Source organism: Hoplias malabaricus, unplaced genomic scaffold, assembly GCF_029633855.1.
Source record: "Hoplias malabaricus isolate fHopMal1 unplaced genomic scaffold, fHopMal1.hap1 scaffold_250, whole genome shotgun sequence".
NCBI classification, from domain to species: Eukaryota; Metazoa; Chordata; class Actinopteri; order Characiformes; family Erythrinidae; genus Hoplias; species Hoplias malabaricus.
In genome coordinates, this window is record NW_027101278.1 from 35,001 (window position 1) to 45,000 (window position 10,000).

Genomic DNA, 10,000 nt, shown 5'->3' on the forward strand with positions numbered 1-10,000 from the left:
CCTCTGGGCTAAGGGTGGTGGTATGCTCGGCCCCCCCTCTGGAGGTCTAAACTGACTTCCATGGACCCCGGTGATGCGAATTTGATGCCCGAGGAGTGACTCACCTCTGGGCTAAGGGTGGTGGTATACTCGGCCCCCCCTCTGGAGGTCTCGAATGACTTCCATGGACCCCGGTGATGCGAATTTGATGCCCGATGAGGAGCACACCTCTGGGCTAAGGGTGGTGGTATGCTCGGCCCCCCCCCTCTGGATGTTTAAACTGACTTCCATGGACCCCGGTGATGCGAATTTGATGCCCGAGGAGTGACTCACCTCTGGGCTAAGGGTGGTGGTATGCCCAGCCCCCCCTCTGGAGGTCTCGAATGACTTCCATGGACCCCGGTGAAGCGTATTTCATGCCCGATGAGGAGCACACCTCTGGGCTAAGGGTGGTGGTATGCTCAGCCCCCCCTCTGGAGGTCTAAACTGACTTCCATGGACCCCGGTGATGCGAATTTGATGCCCGAGGAGTGACTCACCTCTGGGCTAAGGGTGGTGGTATGCCCGGCCCCCCCTCTGGAGGTCTCGAATGACTTCCATGGACCCCGGTGAAGCGTATTTCATGCCCGATGAGGAGCACACCTCTGGGCTAAGGGTGGTGGTATGCTCAGCCCCCCCTCTGGAGGTCTAAACTGACTTCCATGGACCCCGGTGATGCGAATTTGATGCCCGAGGAGTGACTCACCTCTGGGCTAAGGGTGGTGGTATGCCCGGCCCCCCCTCTGGAGGTCTCGAATGACTTCCATGGACCCCGGTGAAGCGTATTTCATGCCCGATGAGGAGCACACCTCTGGGCTAAGGGTGGTGGTATGCTCAGCCCCCCCTCTGGAGGTCTAAACTGACTTCCATGGACCCCGGTGATGCGAATTTGATGCCCGAGGAGTGACTCACCTCTGGGCTAAGGGTGGTGGTATGCCCGGCCCCCCCTCTGGAGGTCTCGAATGACTTCCATGGACCCCGGTGAAGCGTATTTCATGCCCGATGAGGAGCACACCTCTGGGCTAAGGGTGGTGGTATGCTCAGCCCCCCCTCTGGAGGTCTAAACTGACTTCCATGGACCCCGGTGATGCGAATTTGATGCCCGAGGAGTGACTCACCTCTGGGCTAAGGGTGGTGGTATGCCCGGCCCCCCCTCTGGAGGTCTCGAATGACTTCCATGGACCCCGGTGAAGCGTATTTCATGCCCGATGAGGAGCACACCTCTGGGCTAAGGGTGGTGGTATGCTCAGCCCCCCCTCTGGAGGTCTAAACTGACTTCCATGGACCCCGGTGATGCGAATTTCATGCCCGAGGAGTGATGCCCTCTGGGCTAAGGGTGGTGGTAAGCCCGGCCCCCCCTCTCTGGAGGTCTAGATTGACTTCCATGGACCCCGGTTAAGCGTATTTCATGCCCGAGGAGTGACGCCCTCTGGGCTAAGGGTGGTGGTATGCCCGGCCCCCCCTCTGGAGGTCTCCAAAACCTAAGTCGAGACTTCCATGGACCCCGGTTATCCGAATTTCATGCCCGAGGAGTGACGCCCTCTGGGCTTAGGGTGGTGGTAAGCCCGGCCCCACTCTCTGGAGGTCTAAACTGACTTCCATGGACCCCGGTGATCCGAATTTCATGCCCGAGGAGTGACGCCCTCTCGGCTAGGGTGGTGGTAAGTGCAGCCCCCCCTCTCTGGAGGTCTAAAATGACTTCCATGGACCCCGGTGAAGCGAATTTCATGCCCGAGGAGTGACGCCCTCTCGGCTAGGGTGGTGGTAAGCCAGGCCCCCCCTCTCTGGAGGTCAAAACTGACTTCCATGGACCCCGGTATAGCGTATTTCATGCCCGAGGAGTGACGCCCTCTGGGCTAAGGGTGGTGGTATGCCCGGCCCCCCCTCTGGAGGTCTCCAAAACCTAAGTCGAGACTTCCATGGACCCCGGTTATCCGAATTTCATGCCCGAGGAGTGACGCCCTCTGGGCTTAGGGTGGTGGTAAGCCCGGCCCCACTCTCTGGAGGTCTAAACTGACTTCCATGGACCCCGGTTATCTGAATTTCATGCCCGAGGAGTGACGCCCTCTGGGCTTAGGGTGGTGGTAAGCCCGGCCCCACTCTCTGGAGGTCTAAACTGACTTCCATGGACCCCGGTTATCCGAATTTCATGCCCGAGGAGTGATGAACCTCTGGGCTAAGGGTGGTGGTAAGTGCAGCCCCCCCTCTGGAGGTTTCCAAAACCTAAGTCGAGACTTCCATGGACCCCGGTGATGCGAATTTCAAGCCCGAGGAGTGGTGCCCTCTGGGCTAAGGGTGGTGGTAAGCCCGGCCCCCCCCTCTCTGGAGGTCTAAAAGGACTTCCATGGACCCCGGTATAGCGTATTTCATGCCCGAGGAGTGACGCCCTCTGGGCTTAGGGTGGTGGTAAGTGCAGCCCCCCCTCTGGAGGTTTCCAAAACCTAAGTCGAGACTTCCATGGACCCCGGTGATGCGAATTTCAAGCCCGAGGAGTGGTGCCCTCCGGGCTAAGGGTGGTGGTAAGCCCGGCCCCCCCTCTCTGGAGGTCTAAACTGACTTCCATGGACCCCGGTGTAGCGTATTTCATGCCCGAGGAGTGACGCCCTCTGGGCTTAGGGTGGTGGTAAGCCAGGCCCCCCCCCTCTCTGGAGGTCAAAATTGACTTCCATGGACCCCGGTTATCCGAATTTTATGCCCGAGGAGTGACGCCCTCTGGGCTAAGGGTGGTGGTAAGTCCGGCTCCCACCCTCTGGATGCGTTCAAAACCTAAGTCGAGACTTCCATGGACCCCGGTGATGCGAAGTGACATGCCCGAAGAGTGGTGCCTTCTGGGCTAAGGTTGTGATAAGCCCGGTCTCTCCTCTGGAGGTCTGTGGTTTTAAAGTGAATATTTTCTAAGTCCCTCACCTGAGATTTTAAGAGAATCAGGACCCTCCTCAAGCCTCGTAGCGAGTCCGAGGGAGGTTCATCGTTGTCGGCTATGCGAAAGGGGTTCAGACGCCTCTAATCCTGTGGGCATATGGTTTCTCAGCCTGGTGCCGTCGGGATATTAGGGAGGCATTAAATCAGACGTAAGTTTGGGTAACAGCGATGCGAAACGCTATGCCCAAAGGAGTGGCTTCCCGATGGGCTTGAAATAATGGGAATGTCCGCTCTGCTTCCCTGGATGTGTTCAAAACCTAAGTCGAGACATCCGTAGACCCCGTTGATGCGAATTCCATGCCCGAGGAGTGACGCCCTCTGGGCTTAAGGGTGGTGGTAAGACCGGCCCCACTCTCTGGAGGTCTAAACTGACTTCCATGGACCCCGGTGATTCGAATTTCAAGCCCGAGGAGGTGCACACCTCCGGGCTAAGGGGATGGTTTGGGTGGCCTCCCCTCTGGATGTGTTCAAAACCTAAGTTGAGACATCCATAGACCCCGGTAATCCGAATTTCATGCCCGAGGAGTGACGCCCTCTGGGCTTAAGAGTGGTGGTAAGACCGGCCCCACTCTCTGGAGGTCTAAACTGACTTCCATGGACCCCGGTGATGCGAATTTCATGCCCGAGGAGTGGCGCCCTCTGGGCTAAGAGTGGTGGTAAGACCGGCCCCACTCTCTGGATGTCTAAAATGACTTCCATGGACCCCGGTGATTCGAATTTGAAGCCCGAGGAGGTGCACACCTCCGGGCTAAGGGGATGGTTTGGGTGGCCTCCCCTCTGGATGTGTTCAAAACCTAAGTTGAGACATCCATAGACCCCGGTAATCCGAATTTCATGCCCGAGGAGTGACGCCCTCTGGGCTTAAGGGTGGTGGTAAGACCGGCCCCACTCTCTGGATGTCTAAAATGACTTCCATGGACCCCGGTGATGCGAATACACAAGCCCGAGGAGTGGCACACCTCTGGGCTAAGGGGATGGTTTGGGTTGCCTCCCCTCTGGAGGTCTAAAAATGACTTCCATAGACCCCGGCGAAGCGAATTTAAAGCCCGAGGACTGGCACCCCTCTGGGCTAAGGGGATGGTTAGGGTGGCCTCCCCTCTGGATGTCTAAAATGACTTCCATGGACCCCGGTGATGCGAATACACAAGCCCGAGGATTGGCACACCTCTGGGCTAAGGGGATGGTTTGGGTTGCCTCCCCTCTGGAGGTCTAAAAATGACTTCCATAGACCCCGGCGAAGCGAATTTAAAGCCCGAGGACTGGCACCCCTCTGGGCTAAGGGGATGGTTAGGGTGGCCTCCCCTCTGGATGTCTAAAATGACTTCCATGGACCCCGGTGATGCGAATACACAAGCCCGAGGAGTGGCACACCTCTGGGCTAAGGGGATGGTTTGGGTTGCCTCCCCTCTGGAGGTCTAAAAAATGACTTCCATAGACCCCGGCGAAGCGAATTTAAAGCCCGAGGACTGGCACCCCTCTGGGCTAAGGGTGGTGGTTAATCCGGCCCCCCCTTCTGGATGTGTTCAAAACCTAAGTCGAGACATCCATGGACCCCCGGTGATGCGAAGTGACATGCCCGAGGAGTGACGCCCTCTGGGCTAAGGTTGTGATAAGCCCGGTCTCTCCTCTGGAGGTCTGTGGTTTTAAAGTGAAAATTTTCTAAGTCCCTCACCTGAGATTTTAAGAAAATCAGGACCCTCCTCAAGCCTCGTAGCGAGTCCGAGGGAGGTTCATCGTTGTCGGCTATGCGAACGAGGTTCCAACGCCTCAAATCCTGTGGGCATATGGTTTCTCAGCCTGGTGCCGTCGGGATATTAGGGAGGCATTAAATCAGACGTAAGTTTGGGTAACAGCGATGCGAAACGCTATGCCCAAAGGAGTGGCTTCCCGATGGGCTTGAAATAATGGGAATGTCCGCTCTGCTTCCCTGGATGTGTTCAAAACCTAAGTCGAGACATCCGTAGACCCCGTTGATGCGAATTCCATGCCCGAGGAGTGGCACACCTCTGGGCTAAGGGTTGGTGGTAAGTCAGGCCCCACCCTCTGGAGGTTTTCAAAACCTAAGTCGAGACCTCCGTAGACCCCGGTGATGCGAATACCGAAGCCCGAGGACTGGCACCCCTCTGGGCTAGGGTGGGGATAAGATATGCCCCCACCCTCTGGAGGTTTTCAAAACCTAAGTCGAGACCTCCGTAGACCCCGGTGATGCGAAATGACATGCCCGAGGACTGGCACCCCTCTGGGCTAGGGTGGGGATAAGATATGCCCCCACCCTCTGGAGGTTTTTAAAACCTAAGTCGAGACCTCCATAGAACCCCGGTGATGCGAAGTGACATGCCCGAGGACTGGCACCCCTCTGGGCTAGGGTGGTGGTTAATCCGGCCCCACCTCTGGAGGTTTTCAAAACCTAAGTCGAGACCTCCATAGACCCCGGTGATGCGAATACCGAAGCCCGAGGACTGGCACCCCTCTGGGCTAGGGTGGTGGTTAATCCGGCCCCCCCTCTGGAGGTTTTCAAAACCTAAGTCGAGACCTCCATAGACCCCGGTGATGCGAATACCGAAGCCCGAGGACTGGCACCCCTCTGGGCTAAGGGGATGGTTTGGGTGGCCTCCCCTTCAATCCCGATGATTCGTTCGATATATGCCCAGGGAGGTGAACACTTCTCTGGGCGTGAGGGGGTCGAGCGTATGAGGGTTGTACCCCGTTATGGTTCCTACTATAAACGAATCCGAGCGGCGGGTCCACAGGCCACCGACCACCTGCCCACTTGCGGGGTGGGTGCGACGGGCCGCCCGCCGGCAGTTGTCCCCGTTCCTAACCTAACTCTTGCCCGTGCGCGAGTCGAAAGGGGCATACAAACCCCCGAGGCGAAGACCGGCGTTCCGCTTGGTCTAATGTGGGATCTCCCAGATTTTCCCCTCCGCGGGGACTTGGGAGCGCACCACCGGGCCCCCGCGCTGGAAACGGCCGGAGGCAAAGAGCGCATTAGAGGTGTCACGGATCGGTCTTTTTAAACGGACCGCGGCTGGAAGTTCGCAGGGGAAGAGGCGCTCGGTTTACGGTTCCCGGGCCCCGACCCCCTTCGTCTTCTTAAATCGAGAAAACTAACCGTAGGCTCCGGGGGGGCGAATCGTAAAACCTTTGCCGACCTCCTCGCACTGCGAGGGGGCCAGGATTTGCGGCTTGTCCGCGTATCGGTCCTACCAAGGACCGCGGCTGGAAGTTCGCAGGGGAAGAGGCGCTCGGTTTACGGTTCCCGGGCCCCGACCCCCTTCGTCTTCTTAAATCGAGAAAACTAACCGTAGGCTCCGGGGGGCGAATCGTAAAACCTTTGCCGACCTCCTCGCACTGCGAGGGGGCCAGGATTTTGCGGCTTGTCCGCGTATCGGTCCTACCAAGGACCGCGGCTGGAAGTTCGGTGGTGAGCCCTCGACCTTACGAGATTGGGGGCAAAACCCTTCGTCTTCTGAACATCAGACGGCTCCGGGGGGGGCGTACCGTAAAACCTATGCCGACCTCCTCGCGCTTTGAGGGGGCCAGGAAATTCTCTTCCATTCTCTTCCCTTAAACGGACGTCCTTTACGCCCGTTCGAAATGCGGCATACCCGGAGCACCAGGGGCAGGCTTCTAATCCGAAATAATACCGGCTTTTAGAACGATCCTCCCCGCCACGTGCTCCAGCCTCCATGGCTCGTGGACCCCCCGTAACAGGGGGTCCGCTTGTCCCAGAATCGTTCCGAGGGAGACTTAGCCGATCCGTCGGTCTAATTTCCACCGCAGTTTGGGTCCGTTAAAAGGTCCGAGTCGGTGGTGCCTTAGGGTCGGGATCCTATTGAGGGAAGGAACCGGCCCCTAGCCTGCACCGTCCGGGCCTTGAATCGTACATTTTCCAAGTAGTCAAACCCCCGATTGCAGACCCACCTCCGGGGGGTCTCGTTCGAAAAGCCTTTCCGCGGTGCGCGTCTCTTCCTCCTTCGGGGGGTCGAGTTCCACGCACCACCGACTCTCTCTCTTTCCCCAAGCCGGGTTTGAGTACCAGAGGGATCGGCCTGGTTGATCCTGCCAGTATCATATGCTTGTCTCAAAGATTAAGCCATGCAAGTCTAAGTACACACGGGCGTTGGTACAGTGAAACTGCGAATGGCTCATTAAATCAGTTATGGTTCCTTTGATCGCTCCACACGTTACTTGGTATAACTGTGGTAATTCCAGAGCTAATACATGCAAACGAAGCGTTGGAAGTGGGGGTGCCGTTTCGAGGTGGTCGGTGACTGGTTCACCTTCCCCCCTCGGCGCCCCCCACGGATACGTGCATTTATCAGAACCAAAAAACCCCCTCCCGACTCCGGTCGGGTCCGCTTTGGTGACTCTAGATAACCTTTGGCCGATCGCAGAGCCCTTCGGGGCGGCGACGTCTCATTCGAGTGTCTGCCCTATCAACTTTCGACGGTAGTCTACGGGACTACGTGTGGTGACCACGGGTAACGGGGAATCTGGGTTCGATTCCGGAGAGGGAGCCTGAGAAACGGCTACCACATCCAAGGAAGGCAGCAGGCGCGCAAATTACCCATTCCCGACACGGGGAGGTAGTGACGAAAAATATCGGTGCGAGGCCCCGTTTGAAGGTTTCGGGACCGAAATGAACTCAATCTACGTCCGTGGGTGAGGACCCATTGGAGGGCAAGTCTGGTGCCAGCAGCCGCGGTAATTCCAGCTCCAATAGCGTATGTTAACGTTGCTGCAGTTAAAAAGCTCGTAGTTGGATCCGGGGACGGGTCCCGGCTGCCGGGCCTCTGCCCGTCCGGACTTCGCGGTGGGAAGCTGCCCCTCTCCGGGGGGGTTGGGGACCCCCCGCGGGTCTCTGGGTGGAGGTCGCGGGACCTTGTCCCTACTCATCCGGTGTCCTCTGCTCCCTTCCTCCGCGGAGAGGCCCTTAGCTGGGTCGTCCGCCGCGGTTGAATACGTGGGGGGCGGAAGGGTCCGGTGCGTTTACTTTGAACAAAACAGAGTGCTCAAAGCAGGCCGAAGCGTGCCTTGAATGGACTGAGCTAGGAATAATGGAATAAGGCCTTCCCATGGGGGGCGAGTCGGAGCTCTTCGGCGAGGCGGCCGGGCGGGGCCGTTTTCTGGCCGCCGCACGGTTCCCCGAGCCGGGGGGGTATCCGACCGCTCTCTTGGTCCTATTTCGTGGGTTTGACGGACCAAAGGTCATGATTAAGAGGGACGGCCGGGGGCATTCGTACCGCACCGAGAGAGGTGAAATTCGTAGACCGGTGCGGGACGGACAAAAGCGAAGGCATTTGCCAAGAATGTTTTCATTAATCAAGAACGAAAGTCGGAGGATCGAAGACGATCAGGTACCGTCGTAGTTCCGACCGTAAACTATGCCGACCCGCGATCCGGCGGCGTTGGGTTAACGACTATGACCCGCCGGGCAGCGTCCGGGAAACCACGAGTCTTTGGGCTCTGGGGGGAGTACGGTTGCAAAGCTGAAACTTAAAGGAATTGACGGAAGGGCACCACCAGGAGTGGAGCTTGCGGCTTAATTTGACTCAACGCGGGGAACCTAACCCGGCCCGGACACGGTAAGGATTGACAGATTGACGGCTCTTTCTCGATTCTGTGGGTGGTGGTGCATGGCCGTTGGTAGTTCGTGGAGCGATTCGTCTGGTCAATTCCGGTAACGAACGAGATCCCATCCTTTAAGTAGTTACACGGCCCCTCTCCTGGGTCGGACTCTATCCCCGAAGGTCCCCGTTCGCGGGGGGTCCCCATCGGGGTGGGGGTGTTGGGGGTTTCGGCGGGGGTCCGGTTCTACCCCGGATCGGTTCGGGGAGGTGATGCGGTTGACGGGGGTTCAGTTCTGCGTCGAGTGGGTGGCTCCGGCCTCTCCCCTTCGCGTTCGGTTCCCTCCCCGATGCCGTCCGCACCTCGTTCCGCTCTCCGGGTGTGGGTTGTCCGTCCTTCGCCTTCGCCTTCCCTCTCCCCTCCCCGGTGCCCTCCCGCTTACCGCGGGCCTGAAGGTTGGGGTTCGCCCGGTGGGAATCAGCGGTCGGTGGCTAAACTTCTTAGAGCGATTTGTGGCACAGAAGCCACTTGAGAAATGGAGCAATAACAGGTCTGTGATGCCCTTAGAAGTCCGGGGTCGCACGTGAGCTACAATGGCTGGTTCAACATGTAAGTTACCCTACGCCGAGAGGTGCGGGCAATCCTATGAACGCCATTCCCCGCTGGGGACAGGGGATTGCAACTATTCCCCTCGAACGAGGAATTCCAAGTAGGCGCGGGTCACCAGCCCGCGTCGATTAAGTCCCTGCCCTTTGTACACACCGCCCGTCGCTACTACCGATCGGATGCCTCGGTGAGGTCCTCGGACCGTCCCCGGGGCGGCCCTCGAACGGGGGTCGCCTCCGGGCGATGGGAAGTCGATCGAACCCGGACATCTAGAGGGAGTAAAAGTCGTAACAAGGTTTTCGTAGGGGAACCTGCGGAAGGATCAATAACGGTGACCTGGCCGCGGTCGGCGCCCGCCGTCCGTGCCGGTTGTCGAGTAGGACTCGAGAGGCCAAACCTCCCCCGGCGGGTACCTTCAAGGTATGGACCGCAGAAGCCTCGTACCTTTCGTAGTCGGCCGACGTGAGTCTCTCCCCCCTCCGGGTGGGTGGACGTAGCGAGCCGGCTTCGGAACTCGGGGTTATGCGAGGACCGCCTTAGGTGCATAGGTACCCCGGTCCGCCCCCCTCGTTCGCGGGGGGGAGAGTGGCGCCGGAGCCGCCCGCCGGGTCGTTAAACAAACCATTGATCGTTGAAGGCTTTGATTGTGCGTGCGCGAGTCAAAGGGGCTTACTCACCCCCAGGGCGTTGGCCGGTGCTCGCCGGCCTCGGTGGGATCTCCCTGAACCCATCCCCCCGGCACAGGGGGCGGTGGTGGACGGGAGCGTACCGCCGGGCGAAACTCTTTCCCCTCGCGGGGTTAGAGCGGAGCTTAAGAGCGCATGCAAATAACCCCGATGTTGGCTTCGCAGAGACGGACCGTATAATAGTCTAAGGCCGGTGC